The sequence below is a fragment of the Anomaloglossus baeobatrachus genome, chromosome 5, assembly GCF_048569485.1.
Source record: "Anomaloglossus baeobatrachus isolate aAnoBae1 chromosome 5, aAnoBae1.hap1, whole genome shotgun sequence".
Taxonomy (NCBI): Eukaryota; Metazoa; Chordata; class Amphibia; order Anura; family Aromobatidae; genus Anomaloglossus; species Anomaloglossus baeobatrachus.
The window spans coordinates 37,584,641-37,608,469 of record NC_134357.1 but is presented as its reverse complement, the minus strand read 5'-3'; the positions used below and the strand labels follow the sequence as shown (position 1 = coordinate 37,608,469).

The 23,829-nt window shown below is 47.3% G+C and overlaps 1 protein-coding gene across 1 annotated transcript in view; it reads left to right on the top strand.

Moving 5' to 3' along the window:
- The first annotated feature begins 13,973 nt into the window (after window positions 1–13,973).
- LOXL4 (lysyl oxidase like 4) overlaps window positions 13,974–23,829 on the top strand; it is a 124,085-nt gene continuing 114,229 nt past the window's right edge. The window contains exon 1 of the mRNA XM_075352238.1: window positions 13,974–14,041. The gene's annotated coding sequence lies outside the window, so the exon portion shown is untranslated. The remainder of the gene's footprint in view (window positions 14,042–23,829) is intronic.

Sequence of the window (23,829 nt, the reverse complement as noted above, 5' to 3'; positions counted from 1 at the left end):
CTCTTTGCTTTGCTTCCTCTGGTCCATGTTGAGTGTGGTACACACCATGTCACCAAACAGCACAGTGAGTATCTGTAGCCCTATATAAAGGCCCACTGACTAATTACAAGATTGTAGACACCTGTGATGCTAATTATTGATAATTGATAATAATTGATTTAACATGTCCCTTTTGTCACATTATTTTCAGGGGTACCATAATTTCTGTCCAGGTCTGTTTCATGAGTTTTTTTTTAATTCCGTGGAAGCAGAAGAGCAATGTCAGACTTTCATTTGTTCATTTTCCTAGAATTTTTATTTATTACTTTTGTCAGCTTCAAGTTATTTCTGTGACCATTGTGGGTATTTCTTTCATTAAACGAGGGGTACCAACAATTTTGACCATGTGTGTAAATTGACATTTCACTGAAGAAAAATGCCACCTATTGGAAGTAGTAATTCTACAGGTCAATGTTGACCCTCTTTGCTACATGACTTACGTTATGAAGCCAAACCAGAATCTCCATTTGCAGACAGCTGTTTCAGGGTTTTTACCCCTCATCAGTGCAGAGTAGGAGACTGGTTGGCTGGTTGAGAAGTTTTTGACAGGGATTTGAAAGAGTAAAGTTCCTGCTTGTGGAAAGTGCCAAGCTGTGATGTAGTCATATGTTATGCCTTAGACAATTCTACCATTGTTGTAAGTTAGTCTCAAGAGTTTCAATAAATCTTGATTTTAATGTTTCGAGGATAACCATGCATGCATGACATACTTCTGGTATGTAGAACAGGTCATGTCCCCGTAGTCCTTAGGAATGCAAAGTGATTCTGTATTTCAAAACTCACAGACAACTTTTCATATCACAGTAGTAAATCCAGCTTTATAGTACAGATATCCAAAAAATATTTCCATATAATCACTATAATATTCCGTAATGTTACTAATGCCAATATATAATGAGTCATTCATACATCAAGCCTACAGACATAGTGAAGCCTACAGACTTGGTGAAGCCTACAGATTTGGTGAAGCCTATAGAACGGGTGAAGCCTACAGACTTGGTGAAGCCTACAGACTTGGTGAAGCCTACAGATTTGGTGAAGCCTACAGATTTGGTGATGCCTACAGATTTGGTGATGCCTAAAGATTTGGTGATGCCTAAAGATTTGGTGATGCCTACAGATTTGGTGATGCCTACAGATTTGGTGATGCCTACAGACTTGGTGATGCCTACAGACTTGGTGATGCCTACAGACTTGGTGATGCCTACAGACTTGGTGATGCCTACAGACTTGGTGATGCCTACAGACTTGGTGATGCCTATAGACTTGGTGATGCCTACAGACTTGGGGAAGCCTACAGACTTGGGGAAGCCTACAGACTTGGGGAAGCCTACACACATGGTCAATAGGTTGGGTTGTTCTTTACACCAATCACTAGAAATTATGCCCTGCTAGGGATCGATTATACAATGATTGATGGTGCCAGACTGGCTGGTTAGGGTATCTAAGAAAATGTTGTTCCTCATAAAGGTGGCTTCAGGTAAAAAAACCTTATGGACACCATAGCTGGGGAGTAAAAACAAATTAGAGAGACCGGTCAGAGGAGAATGGCCAGGACGGTCTAATCTAATGTGAAGGTGACATTACTGCTCCACAGAGTCATCGATTTATGACCAGAGTCTATACATCTCCTAGAGCCTGCTTCGAGTGTGATAATGTTCCTTGTCCAATTTCTTCTTGAGTTGGTTCCATGTACGTAAAAAGGAATTTTGATTTCTCGTCGAAGACTTGAATCTTATAAGGTGCAATGAGATTGGCATTGGAGAGTCGAGGGTCTGAAGTCTTGGAAACCTCCGTGCTCTTAACCCTTAAACCCTTTAAGAAGATATGGATTTTCCCGTCAGATTTCCGGTTTATGGTTGCCGAATTAGCACAGACTGAAAAATGGCCAAAATTCATTTTCCAGAAAGAGGTCAGGATGTAAAAAGCTGAAGGTTGAGAAGCAGATGTAGAAACGAAAGATTAAAAACAGGAGTGAAAAAAACAAGTATCAAAATCAAAACTAGGGAATGAAGCAAAGAAAGCCAAAATTGGGACCAAAATTGAATATCCATCAAGGACATGGGGGTAATACATCTAAATATATAGGAAAGTTGGAAATGATTGTGTCCTCTTTAACTCCTTTGTGCATTTGGATGTAACTCTTTACTCCTATCGCTGCTGTTTAACCTTTTAGAGGCAGCTGTGAATCTCAGCATGTTTTATCGAATGCAACCATGGTCAGCTGTGTTGCGTTGATGATATCAGGTCTCGTGGCTTTAAAGACACAAGGTGTTGTCTCCTGTTTCGGTTCACCTTTACCTGGTGTTGGTATGGTATGTTTGACTACTGATTTCGCTCTTGTCTTTCGGATTGTGTGACTGATATATGTTGCTTATTCCTAACTCTAACTCTTCATTACTATGCTTCAGATGGTCCCATTAGTAATTCCTTGGTTCTGTTATCATACTTCCTAATTTTGAAGGATGGGAAACATTGAGGAGCAAAAAAAAATCTTATAGTTAAACAACATCCCTAACCCCACCCAGTCAATTTAATTAATCTGAAATATTGCCGCTTGTGAATCCCCTTACTGATCCCACATAGTTTGATACCACTGTTATTGTGTCCTAAAGTATGTTGCCCCTATACCCCCCCACACAATAATGCCCCTACAGTGCCCCTTTACACACACCGTATGATGCCCCCAACACATATTATGATATCCCCCCAAAACCTCCACAAACTTTGATGCCACAAACACATAACGATGTCCTCAATGTCCACTATTCAGTATGATAATCCCTCACACACATTAGGATGTGCCAACACTACCTTATGATGCCCCACATAAAAATGCCCTCAATGCTCCCAACACAGTATGATGCACACACAGTACCCTTTTGTCATGATGTGGGAAGGTCTGGAGTGATGCCAAGCACACAACTTAACAGTGGTAATACTACGACAAACAAGGGGTACATCGGGGACACTTTAACAATGGTGGGCCCTGATACTAGTGAGAGGGAAGATGGACACCTCCTCCACTTACCTGCCGCTGTAGCCTGCACTCCTAGCCAGTCCCTATACTGGTTCCTCACCTGTTGCTGAGCAGGAACCTGAAGCCCTGAGTGACCCTACAATAGTCCTGGCTAGTGAGAGGGAAGGTAAGGGACACAAGCCCCAATGCTGCACTAGAACAACACACCAGGGGAAGAAGACAGACAGTGGGAAACACAATGGTAAACTACTGCAGTCAGCACCAAGACTGCAGGCACCACAGCAAGTTCAACAGAGGGTTTTCAGCAGCTCCTTCCACCTCCTGGCCCAGCATCCAAATAGAAAAGAATAACTGGCACCCTTTGCTGGTAGCAGAGGGCATATAAAGGGACTGGGAGTGGTCCCAAACCGGAAAAACCTTTCCCCCATTCTCAGCTCTCCGCTCTGTCTTTTCCCGGCATAGCTTGGGCAAAGTAGTGATGTAATCTTTTCTCATTCACCAAGGCTCCTTGTTCAATCACTAAAGTGGAGCATGCCCCTACTGCCCGGCACAGTAGAGTCATTGCCAAAATTTGCAACTGTTGGGAGGAAGCATGCAATTACTGATTACGTTATCGATATACCATCCGCTATTGCTCACCCATGACTATTCCTGAGATGGCAGTTGGGAGCTCATTCTGCAGGAAGTACAAACCTCTTTCTTGAGTCTAAAAAGTGAAGCCCACAGACTCCGCATGTTGGTCTACCGGGACCTAGCAGATTGCAGTTTCGTGGATCCACATTTTTGGAATACGACCTCAACAGAAGACCTCTACGGTATACGCTAAATAACATATAGTAGGTGGGGCCCTTGTTGCATATTGTACATTGGTGCCCAAAATCTTTAAGTTATGCCTATGCCCTTCTCAATAAAATATGTGAAAAAGTTGCTCAGCATTTATGCATTTTTAGGGTCTATTCATATGTGGCACCCCAAAGGTTTGGGAGCCACAGTGGTGTTGTCCTCCTCACAGGGGGTGATGCCATGCCTCTAGGCAAGGAGGGGGTCTCCCATGCTAGGTCCACTAATACACATTTCCTAACTCTAGACCAGTAGGGGGAGCTCAAGAGCCGATTTTGAGGGGAGCTTCCCTCTGTATACTGGTCTAGAGGAGGAGTTAAGCCTAAGCCACACGGCGAGAAAATCAGTGCGAGTGGAGTGCGATAAAACATCGCATTCTACTCGGACCAATGTTAGCCTGTGTGTCAGTGCACATGAGCGATTATTTTCTCAGCCCTAATCGGACCGAGAAAACAATCGCAGCATGCTGTGATTGTAATACGAGACTCTTTTCTCTCGCACCCATTCAAGTGAATGGGGCGAGAGAAAAATCGTACTACACTCGCGGTACACCGGTATACCATGCGTGCAGAGCGACAATCACAATAGCTGGCTACGGAGATGAGAGGAAGATAAATCCCACCCGCCCCTCCTCAGAGCCGGGCCCCCCCCCGCAACTGAGGTCCGCTCGCACAGTTGGACCTCAGTCGCATGGACACTAGCATGACACTCTGCTCCTGCTGTGCTGCCAGCGTGAGCCGAGTGTCATGCGAGGATCGCACTAGTGCCCCGTGTGGCCCCAGCTTTACAGTCACACACACAGCAACAGAAAGTAAAACACTTCAGACCATCAGAGGCGAACAGTACAGACGGTCGCTGATAGAGAGCTGTCTCACATAGCTCTCCCAGGACTAGGCACAGTAAGCAGGACCCCAGGGTCCTGGACTGTTGAGTGCTAAAGCCCCATCAGTGAAGCCTGGAGGGCAGGAGATTTCTAGTCCCCTGGCCCAAAAGAACACCCAAAGGTGAAGTAGCTAGATAGAGTTCGGGGCCGTAGCTACACAGGCGGTACCCGTAACCGGCTTGTGCTGCCCGCCAAAAGGGAAAGGACAAACAGCAACAACAACTAGGAAGGGGGTCACTGTCCGGCTCCAAGCCACAGAGACTCACACACTTAGCGCAACAAGAAAGGCCTCCAACCCACCTGCAAGGTGAATCTCTTCATTGCCTCCAGGCTGACCGGACCCTCATTGTCCTCTGGACCAGATGCCCGGGCCTGTAATAACATCTGCCAAGTAAAGGTAAAGGAAACTTCAGCCCCTTTGTTGTCCAGTTATTACCGGCGTCCTCAGTCCTGCAGCCTAACGTTAAATCACAAAGACCACAACTCCCAACATCCCTGGGGCCTGAGCTCTGCCTGTGGAGAGCTGCACCAACCGAGCTGCGCTACCATCTGCCCCAGAGGATACCTCCCGCAGCGGCGGCTCCTATATTAGCCGCAGACCACAGGTGGCGTTACAAATACAAACTCTTCTCCCCTGTAAATATTCCCTTCATCCATCTTTATTGACACCGCCAGGGTCATGGAACCGGGCCTGGCCGCTGTGACATCCCACCCCCCACACCGGCCCGGTGACGAGTAACCCCCCAGACCCCGTGGGCCCGTCACATGCGATGATGATAAAATACTGTATCACTACACTATATATACACTTTTAGGATACAGATATGGAAGACCAAAAGCAAAAGTGCAGTTACAAAAAATTTTAGAGGGGTCCTTCGGGGTAGAGGAGGTGTATGTGTATCTAACCACAATGACCTTAAAGAGAACCTGTGGCTGTATAGACACTTGTTCCTTAATAAAAATTATATATTTTTTGTAGAGATCAGATGTGTCAGTCATGAGAAATTTAGTGAAGTCCCATATTCAAATCTGACAGGAAGTGAAAAAGGGTAGAAAAAGCAGCTGACACGCCCCCAGTGCACGCCCTGCTTAATTTGCATATGGCTTCTACTCTAGTTTTCTCATGACTGGTATATCGGATCTCTTTAAAAAAAAGGTGTCATTTTGTTTGGGGAACAAGCACCTACCCAACCGTACCATTATTTCCAGATGTAAAAATGTATTGACATATTCCCTTTAAAGTGCTTCTTCGTAATTACATTGTTTTTGTTTATTTTTTTCATCCTTTTGAAATTGCAAATATAAAAATGTCTCTGGTTTAAGCTATAACTGAATCTGTGGGGTCAGCGGGTGGTCCCTATTTCTTGCCCTACACCGGGCCTCCTCTGGCTATGTGTTGGTATGTATATTTTTCTAAGAGTACATTAATTACATGTTTAGTTTTGCTTTCTGTGGTTTCTTTTGCAAAACAGACATCTGATTAAAAGGGAGAAATCTTAAGCTCGGCCAATGTAATAAAATGTATAAAAGCTGTTATCTCCAGGAGGTGTATGAATGCTGGACTGTTCATTATGGGATGTGTTCGGGGCGGGAATGTTTAGCACCTCTCAGCTGCAGCTAACCACAGGCCTGCGAGTCAGAGGTGCATCTGGTGTCATTTCCCGTCCTGCGAACACGGCGTGTGTTGCACGTACAGGGCATGTTACTGCTAGAAAAAAAGCAAACTAAAACTGAAATGTGTTGCAAAAGTATTCACGTCTTTAGTCCTTATCTTATCTTTTACATCAGCAGATAATATGATGAATGTCTCGATTGACTCCAGTGACATCCAACTGATTTAACTCAATATCATGTAATGTCTCCTTCCTCCTGCGGAGGCGCTGCAGGGAAATTGAACACTTTCTGACAGGTTCTCCTACAGAATATATATGTAAGGTGTGAACTAGGTTGGAATGTTGGTGCAGATTGCTAAACTGAAATCCACTCATCTTTTCTGCAATGATCAACAAGCGGCGCAACACAGCAGGAACACCGGGGTAATGTCACGCTGAGGGAGGGGAGGCCACCAGGTGAGCGACACAACACAAAGGGTGCACCAGAGAAACGATGCAACGGTAGTCCTTGGTGCTAGGGAGATGGGAGTGTGGTCACTTCCTAACACTCATCTGACCCCTGCACTCCCTAACATTCCTAGACGGGTCCTTCCCCTTGTACGCCAGTCACGTGCCTAGGCCCTTGCTGGCCCTGAACCCACCCTGACTAGTGAAGGCCAGCGAGACGTTAGTACAATAAGACAACACAAGGAAGACAAACGGGTAGGAAAAGAGACAAAAACGCTTGTGTGCTTATTCCTTGGATTCTTCCATAGGAAACTTTGCAGCTGCAATAGTAACAACACCACTGTTCCTGCAACATGGTCAGCATAGCTATGAGCTATAGCCAGCATAGTCAAGAGTGTTGAGTGGATATTTATAGCAGAAGGGAGTCGCTGCAGCTGAAGTTACAACTACCTGTTAGATCACTGCAGGATAGAAATGCAGTACTGCATGGAATTAAATACACTCCAACTCAATGTAACTGGCGAGTGGGCACTAAAGAGGATCTGTGATCCTTAATGCACTGTGATCTTCTGGTCCCAGAATGCCCCGATGCCACACTTGTAACATGATTTCCGCACATACTGGTGCATTTCTGCAAAAACTATTGAAATGCCGCGCATTGGATGACACAATATAAAGCAACTTTTGTGCCAGATTCAGCAAAAAAAAAAAAGAAAAACGCAGCATGTGAATGTGATCAACTTAAAGCTCATCCACTTTGCTGGTACTGTAAAATGCTGTGGATTTTACATGCTAAAAATATGCATGTAAATTCCACACCAAATACGTAGAGTATGAACCCAGCCTTAAAGGGAATCAATCAGGGAGATCAACCCCCCCAAATACAAGCATGCAAATCTTTGAAATGTAAATCCATTGACACCTTTATATTTTCTATCTGTTGCTGCATTCTCGAGCACCAACCCACCCAGCACCAGCCTCTGAAAATAACCCCCCCCAATATGGGCATGCAGATCTTCCAAATCTTAAATCCATTGACACCTTTTATCTGTTGTTGCATTCTCGGGCATCAACCCACCCAGCACCAACGTCTGTAGATTAACTCCCCCAAATCCCAAATATGGGCATGCAGGTCTTTGAAATGTAAATCCATTGACACCTTGATATCTTATCTGTTGCTGCAGTCTCAAAAATCAGCCCACCCAGCACCAGCCTCTGTAGATCAACTCCCCCAAATATGGGCATGCAGGTCCCCAATATTTAAAGCCACTGACACCTTGATATCTTCTATCTGTTGCTGCCTTCCTGAGCACCAGCCCACCCAGCACCAGCCTTTGTAGATCAACTCCCTCAAATATGGGAATGCAGGTCTTCAACATGTAAAACCATTGACACCTTGATATTTTATATCTGTCGCTGCATTCTTGAGCACCAACCCACCCAGCACCAGCCTCTGTAGACCATCCCCCCAAATTTGGGCATGCAGGTCTTCAAAATATAAATCCATTGACACCTCTATATCTTATATCTGTTGCTGCATTTTCAAACATCAGCCCACCCAGCACTAGCCCACTCAGCACCAGCCTCTGTAGATCAACTCTCCAAAATGTGAGCATGCAGGTCTTCAACATGTAAAACCATTTCATGATATTTTATATCTGTTGCTGCATTCTCGAGCATCAGCCCACCCAGCACTAACCTCAATAACTCACTGCCTGATTTTCTTGCCTGCACCCTGACATTACACAGAAACTAAAGAGGCTTATATTATCCTCAGGAGACAGGCTCTGGAAGTGCTCTGTCATGCCCAGAGCACTTAACACCTTCACTGGCTGCTCCATTCATTCTCTTTGGGGCTGCCAGAAAAAACATAGTTCCAAGCACAGCAGCCCTATGTGCCCACGGGACTCTGTATCTGCGGATTTTTCTGCATCAAAATCCGCAGCTTTCCCCCGGAATCCGCACCTTTTCATAGGTGCGGATTTGATGCAGATTTGACGCGGATTTTGTTGCGGATTTGCGTTTTTTTTAATCCAATTGAATAGGCAAAATCCGCAACAATAATTGACATGCTGCAGATTTTTCCGCACGAAAATCCGCACGATTTCCGCTGCGGAAAAATTAGCAGCGTGGGCACTGCATTTCCCAAATGCCATAGAAATGGCTGGGGAGTAGCTGTGCTGCAGATTTCTGGAAAATCTGCGGCTTTTCCGCGAGAAATCCGCGGTAAAATCCGCGCATTTTTTGCAGCGTGGGCACATAGCCTTAGGGGTGAATAGAGCAGCGGTGGATCATGGGTTTTAGGCCATGTGCGCACGTTGCATTCTATTCCGCAGCGTGTAAGTAAAAAAAAACAAAAACGTGAAAAAGCTGCATTCGGCAGAACGCAACGTGCGCACATGGCCTTAATGGGATAAAAGGGCTGCCCCCAGTGATGAGACCCCCACAGATCGATAAGTATAATCCTACATTGTGGATAGTTAATAAATTGTTTCCACCGGAAAACCTCTTTAGTGGTATAAGATGTAGCAGAGCTGAATTGCTTCTTATGTGTAAAGTAATGGTGAAGTTATTTACTACTTTTTTTGTGCATCCTCAGACCAATAGAAAAATAACTCCGCTGCATCTGACAAACTCAGCTCTGCTACATCTTTTTCATAGCGAATTTACAAGGATCTACTGCGAAGAATGTCAGTTTATAAAAGGGCTGCAGTTTGTCATTTGCTGGAATATATTTGTCACAGGGTGTTGGGCCTTGAGGGGGCAATAAGAGGCTGCGGAATACCTTTCCGTGGAAGTTCTGACGGTCTACCTTGAATTAAGTGGGAGGGCACCGAAAGCTGCGCAGAGACTGTAGGAACAAACATCCCTGTGAAAGCCGGCCAGTCATCCCAGCCTGCGAGTGTATATTTGAGGAAGAGGGAACGAAGCTGGAATTTTGGCATCCAGCGAAAAAAATCTCTCCGAGTTACCCGGCGGCTCCTAAACCACTTCATCCGTGAGTTTAAACTTTTATTGAATTTTTGCATATTCTTTTTTTTTTTTGTCATTTTGCTTTGTATTCACAATGTGCTGCTTTACTTCTTATTCTTCTTCTCTATTAGTTTTGTGCCATTGTCTTAATATTCCCGACGTGATCTCTCGAAAAAAGAAAAAAATAGAACGAAGTTCAAAGCTTTTTTGCATTTGTGTATTGGGTAAAAAGACTTTATGAAATACGGCGTCGAGAGACTTTCCAAACTGATATAAATTGACCCTTATGAGTTATGTCTGAACGAGGCGGCATCTTCTTGGAGGAAAAAAAAAGTTAATAATAGCCCAGAGTCGATTTTCTATTCCGTTCACATTCTAGGTAACGAGATAAAAAAAAAAAGATGTGAGGGAGAAAGCAAAAATTTGGATTTGATATAAGAAGAATTATAATTAATTAATAGATCGAATCGCCGAGGGTTGGGGTCTGAAGATTGTGTTTCCGTCCTGTTCCTAGAATCCTGTCCCAAGGGGGTCTCATAGAAAAATATTCAGAATGTGGTGGAAACAGTTTTATAGAAAAAGTTTAATTTCTTTCATTTTTTTCATTTTTTGACAAATAGGTCACCCTAATGATAAGTTGATCAAAAGGTTTCCAGCTTCTGGGACTTTTTCAATGATCAGCCTTAAAGGGGTTGTTCAATTTTGGACTTATCTTTCTCAACTGATTTTGTGTCCCCCATAGAATAAAAAAAAGTCCACCCATACGGACAGGCAGCCTCAAAGTCCACCCATACGGACAGGCAGCCTCAAAGTCCACCCATATGGACAGGCAACCTCAAAGTCCACCCATACGGACAGACAGCCTCAAAGTCCACCCATACGGACAGGCAGCCTCAAAGTCCACCGATACGGACAGGCAGCCTGAAAGTCCACCCATACGGACAGGCAACTTCAAAGTCCACCCATACGGACAGGCAGTCTGAAAGTCCACACATACGGACAGGAAGCCTTAAAGTCCACCCATACGGACAGGCAGCTTTAAAGTTCAAACATCCGGACATGCAGTCTGAAAGTCCACACATACGGACAGGAAGCCTTAAAGACCACCCATACGGACAGGCAGCCTCAAAGACCACCCATACGGACAGGCAGCCTCAAAGTCCACCCATACGGACAGGCAGCCTCAAAGTCCACCCATAGGGACAGGCAACTTCAAAGTCCACCCATAGGGACAGGCAGTCTGAAAGTCCACACATGCGGACAGGCAGCCTCAAAGTCCAAACATCCGGACATGCAGTCTGAAAGTCCACACATACGGACAGGAAGCCTTAAAGTCCACCCATACGGACAGGCAGCCTCAAAGTCCACCCATACGGACAGGCAACTTCAAAGTCCACCCATACGGACAGGCAGCCTCATAGTCCACCCATACGGACAGGCAACTTCAAAGTCCACACATACGGACAGGCAGCCTCAAAGTCCACCCATACGGACAGGCAGCCTCAAAGTCCACCCATACGGACAGGCAGCCTCAAAGTCCACCCATACGGACAGGCAGCCTCAAAGTCCACCCATATGAACAGGCAACTTCAAAGTCCACCCATACGGACAGGCAGCCTCAAAGTACACCCATAGGGACAGGCAGTCTGAAAGTCCACACATACGGACAAGCAGCCTCAAAGTCCACACATACGGACTGGCACCCTTCTGCAATGTCGGAGCTGTATTACATTAAATTGTTATGTCTCGTAACCACTGCAGCCAATCAGCGACTGCTATTCAGGTGAAAATCTTTAGGAAATAGAATCTGGCACCTTGTGTTCAATTATTCTACAGCGCCTCTACAGGAGAAATGAAGCATTATATAAAGGGATATTCCCAAAATATTAGCAAGTTATGTTGTTGATCAACTGCTGGGCTCCTTGGAAATACTGAGAATGGGGGTCTGCGTAGTCCGCCTTCAATGTAGAGGAGCAGCACATGTTTGGCCTCATGTCCATTCATTGTCTATGGGACTGCTGTTAATATCAGAGCTCAGCTTTCTCTGACAGTTCCATAGACAATCAATGTAGACCCTACACTACATTAAAGACTGGACTGCACAGCTCTATTTTCAGGATATAAAAGTCCAATACATGAGATTGGCAGGGGGCCCACAGTCAGACCCCCATCAATCAGCAATTTTACTTGTTATGTTAGGAATCAACCTTTAAAATCAATGTGTTTTCAGGTAATAAACAGAAGTACTGTACCCTCAGGGTTCGGTGTTTGTATCAAACACAGACTTTACAAAAAAAAATAGAGTTCGGGTTCGGAGTTCAGATGCTTTATGTATGCAAACCACTCACACGAGCATTGCTGTGCTTTGGTATGCTTGGTGGTCAGCCTAGTGCGAGTCGCTTGCAGTGTTCGTTTGGCTTACAATGGGGTAACAACAGTGTGATCGGATGTAGTGCACCAAAAATAGCAGCTTACAGCCACCCTGGTGCAGCCTTGCCCTGGTGCAGTGGCAATCGGGGCAATAAGGAGCTAATGGCAGCTCACAGCTGCCACTAGCCCTAGATTAGTAATGGGAGGCGTCTATGAGACCCCCGCATTACTAATATGTAAATGAAAAGAAATATACAAAAACACTTTTTGTATTTTATTACAAATAAAGAATTTTTTTGGTGATTGTGTTTTTTTCTTTTCACTTACAGATTAGTAATGCGGGGGGGGGGTGTCTCATAGACACCTTCCATACTAATCTAGGGCTTAGTGGTAGCTATGAGCTGCGAATAACTCCTTATTACCCAGATTGCCACGGCACCAGAGCAATTGGGATGAGCCAGGTAAAGTTCCAAGATTGTCACATCTAATGGATGCAACAATCCTGGATGGCTGCAGACTGCTATTGTTTGGCTGGGGGGAGGCAATAACTACGGGCCTCCCCAGCCTGAGAATACCAACCCCCAGCTGTTGGGCTTTATCATGCGGCTCCTCTTATTTGATACACAGGCACGATAAGTGCAGGGCTGGAGACTGCAGCCTGTAGCCATGGGCTTTATCTGTGCTTTTATCAATACAGGGGACTCTATGACATTTTTATATATTTATTTTACACCATTATAATGACACAGACAGTAATTGTGATTTCAAATAATCACAGACACTGTCTGTGGGTGCAGTCTGACTGCAGTCAATCAGAGACACCGGTGGGCGGGGAATATGGATGAGGGATAATTATCCACCCTGGAACTAGCGCTGTAGCTGCGGTAGACTCAGTAAGCATGTACTGTTGTAACCCTTTTCATTCCTTTTTTTTTTTTTTACAGTGGTTAATCACGGCCATGCCAATGCTTGACATGGCTGTGATTTATTTTACCGTGGCAATCACAGCTATGCCAATACTTGACATGACTCTGATTGGCATGGAGAGGATGTTTTTTTCCATCCGAACATTTACCGATCCTTGGCAAGATCAACGACTTTTGCGGTAAATGTTCAGATGTCCATTCCCACCAACTGGCCAACGATCGTACGATTTTATCATTTTCCGATCTTTACCGATCAGGATCGCTCATCTCCACTCTGCTGTAGGTCATAGAAAAGGTCATGGGCAGGGGTTGAGCAAGAAATGTCTTGATGGAATATACCTCACTAATGGTGGTCTTTAGCCTGTTGCTCTCCAGCTATCATGAAACTACAAGTTTTGCAGCTGTTGGTAAGCCACAGGTTGGGGATCGTGGTTGTACTCAAAGGAGATTTATGGCAGCCCACGGAGGTTGTATTTTCCTGTAGTAAGATGTTGTGCATCCTCCAAACTCATCCTCTGTGCAGAACCTTCAAGAGAAAATAATGGTGATAGTTGTATTTTTGACAATCCCTTGTTGACTGATGTATTTATGATCGTCGTGACCTCACTGTCTGCTGACTACTAATGATCAGGCACAATGTTGTCCACACAAGAAGAGCCAGGTCGCCCTGACTTCACTCTTCCTCACGAAACATCCTACATGCAGTAGGATGCATAAGATCATGGGAGGATCACTGGTCTTCTCATATGTCCTAAATCTCATCTTCTTTATTACAGAATCCTGCAAATGTGTGCAAGACATTTCCTTCTGCCTGATCCTCTGTAAGGAGATCTCATGAATGTAACTCTACTTGTGGAAAGTCTACATTGCTACTAGAGGAACCAAGAAATCCTCCATGTAAAGTGAAGAAATCGCAACACATTGTCTTACACTGAAGAGACCTCTGGGTGCGTTGAGAAAGTCTGAGCAGGTGAGTCCCCGATTATCCGCATGTGAGGTGTTCTCTATATGTTCCAAGTAGGATTTGAAACAGAAAATCAACAGAGGGGAGATGCCGCACCAAGCCACCCACTCACATCAGCAATTGCAAAAATCCAAGGTGTGGACAGGGATTCTCCACGTAGCTGGTGACGAGGTGCACGTCCAATGCAACATAACATTCAGTAACCGAATCCAATTCAGGAAAGGGACGGCACTCACCGAAATCCAGCAAATTTCTTTATTAGGATAAGGTGCAGTAAAAGTGGCAGGAGCAGAGCAGACAGCGAGCCCCCTCACAGACGACGGCTGTTTCGCGTATGAATACGCTTCCTCGGGTCCATTCATGTAGATATAAGGACATAGCATATCAATTACAGTTCTTAATTAGATATGATGGCAAAAAATTGCTAATATACTGTACGTAAAAATATATTTTAATAATAAAAAGCAGATAATAAGAAGATAAAAGAAAAGGAGGGCGTTTACAATACTTTAAATTAAGTTGAAACAAAATAGACACACAGGGTGCGGGATGGGTAAAATTATTATATATAGTAATAGAAAATGGCATATGGAAAGTCCTGGTGCCTATATAGTGTAATTATACTTAGCAAGTCAAATCATACAGCATAATACTTATAAGTAATATATATGAGATAAAAAATATATCAGGAAAGCTAAAGAGACTTGAATATACAGTGCAACACTAATAAATGTGTTATTCAGAGTATAGTACCTGTCATCATGATGGTATAATAATAACTCACTATTTCCCTAGATGTATCCTCAATGCACGTTTCGTTATTACACACAACTTCATCAGGAGTATAAACAGTTATGGAGATCAGATTATAACGTTTGCTTACCCTAGCTCACATGTGGTACACATTCAGCATGATGCCCTCTTGGATGATGGCGGCACCCAAGGCTCCGGTGTCCCCAGGATGTGCACGATACCATCCGATTACGTCAATGTCATGTGGAGAATTTTACAAAATTTGCCAACTGTCATGGCCACATTAGATTCTGTTCAGATTACAGATTGTGACACTCCGCCTGAAAAGTTCTCTTGTGTCTGGGATTAATGCAGGCAGACTCGGCTGTCGAGTTAATCTCTGCTAGTCTGCTTGTTAATCTCCTTTGATCGCATGATGTTGGGAAGCCAATCACATCTTCTCCCCTCCTATTTATGCTGGTTGAATCCTTCCATCCATGCCAGCTATAGTTTATCTTACTTGGTCTGGTGGTGTATGGTGTTCCAGACTATCTGGTGGAAGTAGTGCTTTTTGCTTTGTGCAGTTATGGACTTTACCCCTGCTGTCTTTTGTAGCTTTCTTGCTACTCTTGTGTTTTCTCCTGAATCTCTTATTATCTAATCCTGTGTGTGTGTGTGTGTGTGTATGCAGGGTGTCAGAGTTTTGGTTTTCTCTTGTCTGTCTTTATCTGTGGTTAACATCATACTCTTGTCCCGTCCTTCCCTGGTGGAAGGGGGGGTATCACATTTGATCTGGTTAGGAGAAGGGCCAGGAACAGGATTCAGGCATCTCCACTGTCACAGGGTCCTTCTTCAATATCACACAATCAACAGAGTGAGAGATGATTGAGCAATCCAAAGAACATTTATTCCAAGCAAGACAGAAGGTCCATAAAATAATCCACCACATAGAGGGTAAAGTAGTCCAGTAATGGGATAAATGTCCCAGGGATGAGTCACAATACTCCAGCAGTCATTTTCCAGGGAAATCGGGGTTTCTCAACAGCTCTCTGGACTGCCTGTAACCGCAGCTTTTCCCCCAGAGGATTAATCTTCCTGCTTGTCTCTTGTCCTTCCCAGCCTGATTGAATAATCTCCCAGGTAAACAAAGAGTTTGGGTGGATTCCAGGCCCCCCTCCCCCACACATAGGGACAGAAGAACTGCAGGGTGTTATAACCCTGCAGACAGGACAAATAATACATAGAATGGACAGAGCACCATGCCTAAAATACGAACCTACACAAAATGATATACAACCCACAATATCACACCATCACATCCACCAATAGGAGTAACCCTGAGGTTAGAGACTGCCTAGGGTCCTCTAGCATGAGGGAGATCCCTTGTTATACAACAGTTACATCATGACAGTCACTTCTGGCAGTTGAGTTATTTGGCAACACAACTGCTCAGGAATGGGAAGAACTTCCAGGACTAAATTGAAAAGAAAAAATGGACAGATAAAATCAATAATACTTTATTGAACATAATAAAAAAAAACAGATTAAAAGATGCCTCTTATGAGACACAGAGAAGTATCCAGAATGAGACATAGTGATTGACAAAAGTGGTCTAGGATGAGGTATAGTATAAGGAACACATGTCCATAATAATTACCTAGGCAAATCCACCCTGGCGTTGAACTGTAGGGATAATTGGACCAGTGGAATTTTGCTTCACTGGGTTCAGCTGGACTTTAGATAAAATTCAGTTTAGGACCCGGACTTGACCTGAACCACAATGGAAGTCACTAATTGGGCAGTTCGGGTCTCCGCCCGCATACAGCCAGCCATAAACAAAGCACTTCCGTGGGTGGGTTAACAGGTTTTTTTTGTGGTGCACACTTCAAGTGCCATCAGTTTCTATAAAAAACACATCGGTGTTCGTATGTCCGTTCTGTTATTATGGAACATGTCCTATTCTGTTCCGCAAATGTGGACCGTGACTCAATACAAGTCAATGTGTCCGCAAAATCCCCGGAAACCACACAGAAGCACTTCCGTGTGGCTTCCGTCTATCAGTGCCCCTGCAGTCTGTGTTCCACTCCCGTGGCAGCCCCACAGCTGCTCACACAGCAGTGTGTCAGCATCTACTCGCACAGCAGTGTGCAAGCAGCTTCGGGGATGACGAGTACCAATATCAGTAGGTTAGATAAAATCATTACCTGCTGTGACGATCTTCGCTGATCTAGTGACATCAGCGCTTGTCACTGATTTCCATGCCCGCAGCGATATCACCTCAAGTCTCGGGGGTGGCCTGAGACTGTAACTAGCGGTGACGTCATGGGCTCCTGCGAGACTCGCGGTGAGAGTGAGATTGCGATGGTCATTGAACTCAGTGATGAGCGCTGACGTCATGAGTTCAGCATAGTTCATCACCGCAGGTCATGAACTCAGCTAACCTCATGACGTCAGCGCTCATCATGGCTTGCAGTGATGTGGCCTGACCTAATGATGTTAGCTTAGGTCACTGCACTGCTCTCCCAGCCAATGGTGAGCATTCTGTTCTTCATTGACTGGGACAGTGAGTATGGTTCGTCGTGGAACCCCCTTATTGGATTACGCCAGACCCAGATTTTTTTTTTCTTTTTAATAAATTGGTGAAAGAGGGAATGTGTTGGGGAATTTTTTTCAAATAAAAATTTGTTTGTCGTTTGGTAACTGAAAGACGCTGTGACATCACAAATGCCAGGGCTTGATGCCTGGTGACATTACACACCTGGTATCAACCTCATATATTACCCCATTTGTCTCCGCACCAGGGCAATGGGATGAGCCTGTGCGAAGCGCCAGGATTGGTGCATCTAATGGATGAGCCAGTTCTGGGGCGGCTGCGTCCTGCTATTTTTAGGCTAGAGAGGGTCCAATAACCGTGGACCCCCCCAGCCTGAGAGTACCAGAGCACAGCTGTCCGCTTTATCTTGGCTGGTGATTCAATTTGGGGGCAGCTCATGTTTTTTGTTTTAAATTATTTATTTAATTTAATATAAAATAACAGCATGGGGTGCCCTCTGTTTTGGATTACCAGCCAAGGTGAAGCTTCCAGCTGCGGCCTGCAGGCTGCCGCTGTCTGCTTCACCTTAGTTGGCTACAAATTATAGGGAGGACCCAACATCATTTTTTTAAATTATTTATTTATTTTTTTAGCTAAGTACAAGACTAATGAAAGGCACTAAAGGGTGCAAGATTACAAAATGCAGGGAGTGGAACATTCCATTCATCTATCCCTCCATCCATCCATCCATCCGTCTATCTAGCCAGCTAGCTAGCCAGCTATGTATATTTCTAGCTTTTGACTGTATGTAACTCTCCTTCCGTTTTTCTTGCGGTCCGCGAAAAAACTCGGAAGGCACGCGGATGGTACACGGACCATATTCGGAATGGAATGGATACGGATGTCACATGGATATATCCGTGGAAAAACAGGACCGTTTTTTGCGGACCGCAAAAACGGGACAGTCATGTGAATGTAGCCTAAGAGGGATAATGGCATTTGGATACACTGGTATGTACTAATATCTCCATGAGCACAGCACAGTACCCATTGGTGTGCAGCTGTGATTGACACCCACAACATTTAGGATTGGGAAAGATCCAAACTTGACCAGTGGGTCCACATATATTTTGGAGTTATGGGGCTGAGTTTTCTGATCGACCCTTGAGACACAGATATAAACACCCTTCCTTGTTTTTTCCTTCTCCTCCCTCCTCTCTGCGGGCGACATTCTCATGTTTGTTCCCTTCTATTCTGACTTGTGGTCGCACAAACCCCTCCATCTATATAAGAACTGCCAAACCTTTATGGTTTTCTGTTTATTCCAAAGGAAATCGCAACTTAGTAGAAACCATCCATGACATATAGAGCAGAGAACCTCGCACGTTCACCCTTGGCCCCTTTAGACGAGCGTTTGTAGGATGGCTCATTCCCACTACCAATTATCCGGATCTATATATGTGGCGCCCCTGACCTGGTCAGGCACCACTGAGTACTGCACCCATGCTGGGGACAGTACAATACAGGTAATCCAGATGGCTGATAGGGGTGTGGAACACAGGCGCATAGTGATCAGGTCTCACACATGTACCCATGAGAGGACCCCTGGGGATCCCAGGAGGGGGCAAAGCCTATACCTCCACTGGAATAGTGGCAGGGGGTTAAAAAGCCTCCATCTCCTCTCAAGGGGTGTGGTGGAGAGTCTGGTTGCTAGGTGGCGTAGGCAAGAACAGGAGAGGAGGGGCAGTGAGTCAGTTAGAGCAGAGAACTCCAGAGGGCTCAGTGAGGAGCAGACCTGTGGGGCTGATGCTGTCTAACAGCGCCCGCGCAGTGGCTACAGACGGGGGAGAACGGTCAACTAGGAGTGCTGCCTGAAAGCCAGCTTCAGCTAGAGAGTGCACGGAGTGGGAAGTAAGGAGACTTCTAGAGAGCACCAGGCCCAACCGGGCGGCAGATCCCGAAGCGAGGATAGATTCACCTTTCCCTGCTAAACCTGCCGGTGTGGGGCTCTTACAGCCCACACCACAACAACCAAAAGCCGCAGCCACGTAACCGCAAGTAGGGCCCATAGGTCACAGGAGGCAAGAGGCTGGAGTGGCCTGGCCCGGGGAACAAGCACACGGCAACACAAGAAGGGGAGAGAGGCTTGGAGCATCTTCCCTGGGTGACCCCCATAGGGACTCAAAGTCGGGGTCACCCCAAACCACCAAGGGCTAAGGAAGGCGAGTTTGTAGTCACCCTCATACAGTCAGCCGGAAGGATACCTGGTTCCCACCTGGTTCATCCCAGCTACGCCCGGGTTACTCACCCTGCCACCTGAAGTGAGTAAAAACCCTGAAAGACACTCTGCCTGTGTGTGGTCATTCTGCGACTTGTGGTACTACAGCTTTACAAAGGGCCCTGGGGCTTGCCTCACTCTCAGGAGGCTACTACACCCGACTGCACCCACCATCAGCCCCAGGCGTCCTCTAACCTGCAGTGGCGGTCCCCTCTGACCGCAAATACTGAGAGTGGCGTCACGATCAAAAACTGAAGATTCCCTACCTGTGACCAGCACCAGCTACGTGGAGTCCCTGAAGGTATGCACTGATACAACACCTGCGGGGCTTCACATCTGGCGTCACGAACAGGATAAGGACTAGACCTGTCCAGACAGGTGACCATGTGCCGGGGCGGTCCGCTTGAAAAATTGGAAGCGCCGCCATATTGCCACCATGAAAAGCGCGCTGAAAAACAACAGCAGCCCGCGCTGGGAGAAGTTACCGCCCACGAAGAGGTGTGGCTACCCAGAGATCCCCTGCAGAGTTCTGACCTTGCCAGCTATGAGAGTGGAAGCGTCGAGAGACGGCGGGAAGGAAAGAGAGCCACAAGCCTGCTGCTGGGAGCGGAGCTGCTGAAAGAGGCAGAGCAGAAACTGGACAGCTTGTTACAGGAGGCAGCGAAGAGTCCACTGCTGGGAGACCGTGCAGAAGACGGCGCGGAAGAAATGGCGTCTGACCGCAGGAACCCAGAACCAGGCTCCGCTGCCTGGTGGTACCGAGAGCTGGCCCAGTTTTGCAACCGGCTGGAGACCCGGGTCGTGGAGCAGATTCGGGAGGAACGGATGGAACTGCAGGAGCTGACCGCGGCGGTTCGGGCCTATGAAGGGAGAGCTGCATGCCGGGTGTCAGGCGGGACGGCGACGACGCAGACCCCAGTGCTACCAACAACGGGTGAGTCGAATGATGCCCCGGCCCGCGCAAGTGCCCCGACCCCTGCTGCCACGTCCGCGGTCCCTGAAGAGGCGTCCGGTGCGGCGACGCTGAAGCAGGCCGCAGCCACGCCAGGTGCGGCCCTCCAGGCCCCAGCGGCTGCAGCGATGCCCTGCTTGGCCCACCAAGACCCAGTCCCTGCAGCGATGCCCTGCCCGGCCCGCCAGGACCAGGCCGCCGCCATCCTGGGCGCGGCCCGCCAAGACCAGGCCGCCGCCATACAGGGCGCGGCCCGCCAAGCCCAGACTGCTGCAGCGACGTCCAGCCCAGCCTGCACAGAGCCCCCTGCAACAGCGACACTGATCCAGGCCGCCGCCATGCCAGGCGCGGCCCGCCAAGACCAGGCCGCCGCCATACAGGGCGCGGCCCGCCAAGACCAGGCCGCCGCCATACAGGGCGCGGCCCGCCAAGAAAAGACTACCTCAGCATTTACCCCGGCCTGTAAGGCCAGAGCAGACACCGCTCCCCGGTCCACAGAGGTCCCTGATAGGCAGCCCACGGTGGGTGAAGACCCTGCATATTGGCAGATGAAGGCTGACCTGGAGGCCAAATTTCCACAATGGCTGGTGAGCCAGTACATACCCCCTCCGCATACCCCAAAGAGTCTCCTGCTAACTCCTGCTGCAGCTACACCAAAGAGTCCCTCACCTGGGCCGGCTGAAGAGCATCCATCCCCGGCACTGCCACAGCTGGAGTGCCAGGAAGAACTAAGGGGGAGAGGAGGCCAGGGAGCAGAAGGGTTGACTCCGACTCCAGTGTCACCAGTAGCAGTTGTGTATTCAGAGCCGGAAATGCTGCCATACTCCCGCTGGGACGAGGAGGACCTGACCCCCTCTGCAGAAGAAGAGCTGCCTAAGAGCTTCACCTGGGAGCCCACAGGCATGGATCCAGCCCGCAGGACACGGCGCAGAAGAACACAGTTTGCTCCAGCACCACAGTCTCCTGAACAGAGAGCAGTCACCGCCAGAGACCTAAAGGAGAAGCGTTTGTTGAGAGAGTCCAAAGCCCAGGCTAGAGGACCCCTGTGTTATGGCGTAGTGGAAGATTTCAACTTGAAAAGTGGTTATGGCTTCATTGTAGCACCAGGAATAAAAGAAGGGATATTTGTAAACCGCAGAGATGTGAACGCTCATCTGCCAAGAGGACACCCTTGCAGAAATCTAAAGATGGGAGATTCCGTTCAGTTCACCCTGCATCAAGGCGAAAGAGGATTGTATGCTCTGGGCGTAACGCTATGTCCCAACAAACCTTACAGCCATCCCCTGCAACAAGAAAGACAAGAAAGACAAGAAAGACAAGAAAGACAAGAAAGACAAGACAGAGATAAAGAAACAGATGCAGAAAAGGAAACAGACGAAGACCAAGAAAGGAAAGATAAAGAACCTATAGATGAGGCAACTACAGATGAAGAAAGAGACAAAGAGCAAGAAAGTCACAGGTGCCAGTGCCCAACGTGCCCTCGCCCTAGTGAAAAAGAGGAGTAAAGTAAAGTACAGAAAAGAAGTACAGAAGTTAAAGTTTTGAAAGTTTTGTTTGCAACGTTTTAAAGTTCAAGAATGTGCCCACAAAAACTATTGTGAGAAATAAACTTAAGGCTATGAACTTGCTATAGCCACAAACTCTCGCAGTGTAAATAGTTACACCAGTGGCACCACCACCAGGGCCAGCCTGTTTAGGGGCTTGGCTCGTCTGCAACCAGGGGGGCCCGTCCGTAGAAAAGGGCCTTGGCTCACCTGCGACCAGAGAGCACGCCTGTTTATGGGGCCTTGGCTCACCACCACAAAGAGGGTACCTGGTCAGCACCAACTGTGGAGGCCACCTCTGCATCCTGCCAGAAGAGGCTGACGGCGCGGATCCACCAGGCCAGGTATACCCTGAAACCACCAGCCCATGAAAGCCGCCTCTACATCCTGCCAGAAGTGGCTGAAGTCGCGGCCAACGGGAGAGGAAGATTGGAGGAAAGGTCTGGGGAAGTAGATGGCCCAGACCTGGTTACCAACAGGACCGGTGACCTGCCTCCTGAGAGGGTTTTGGGTGGGTTAACGGACTTGTGGGTGGAGGGTGGTGATGTCTGATACCTGGTGGTTTTAAAAATGTTTTACATGTTTTAATGTTTTATGCATTTTAAAATGTTGTCTTGCAGCCCGAGGACGTGCTGGTGATAACTAAGGGGGAATGTGGCGCCCCTGACCTGGTCAGGCACCACTGAGTACTGCACCCATGCTGGGGACAGTACAATACAGGTAATCCAGATGGCTGATAGGGGTGTGGAACACAGGCGCATAGTGATCAGGTCTCACACATGTACCCATGAGAGGACCCCTGGGGATCCCAGGAGGGGGCAAAGCCTATACCTCCACTGGAATAGTGGCAGGGGGTTAAAAAGCCTCCATCTCCTCTCAAGGGGTGTGGTGGAGAGTCTGGTTGCTAGGTGGCGTAGGCAAGAACAGGAGAGGAGGAGCAGTGAGTCAGTTAGAGCAGAGAACTCCAGAGGGCTCAGTGAGGAGCAGACCTGTGGGGCTGATGCTGTCTAACAGCGCCCGCGCAGTGGCTACAGACGGGGGAGAACGGTCAACTAGGAGTGCTGCCTGAAAGCCAGCTTCAGCTAGAGAGTGCACGGAGTGGGAAGTAAGGAGACTTCTAGAGAGCACCAGGCCCAACCGGGCGGCAGATCCCGAAGCGAGGATAGATTCACCTTTCCCTGCTAAACCTGCCGGTGTGGGGCTCTTACAGCCCACACCACAACAACCAAAAGCCGCAGCCACGTAACCGCAAGTAGGGCCCATAGGTCACAGGAGGCAAGAGGCTGGAGTGGCCTGGCCCGGGGAACAAGCACACGGCAACACAAGAAGGGGAGAGAGGCTTGGAGCATCTTCCCTGGGTGACCCCCATAGGGACTCAAAGTCGGGGTCACCCCAAACCACCAAGGGCTAAGGAAGGCGAGTTTGTAGTCACCCTCATACAGTCAGCCGGAAGGATACCTGGTTCCCACCTGGTTCATCCCAGCTACGCCCGGGTTACTCACCCTGCCACCTGAAGTGAGTAAAAACCCTGAAAGACACTCTGCCTGTGTGTGGTCATTCTGCGACTTGTGGTACTACAGCTTTACAAAGGGCCCTGGGGCTTGCCTCACTCTCAGGAGGCTACTACACCCGACTGCACCCACCATCAGCCCCAGGCGTCCTCTAACCTGCAGTGGCGGTCCCCTCTGACCGCAAATACTGAGAGTGGCGTCACGATCAAAAACTGAAGATTCCCTACCTGTGACCAGCACCAGC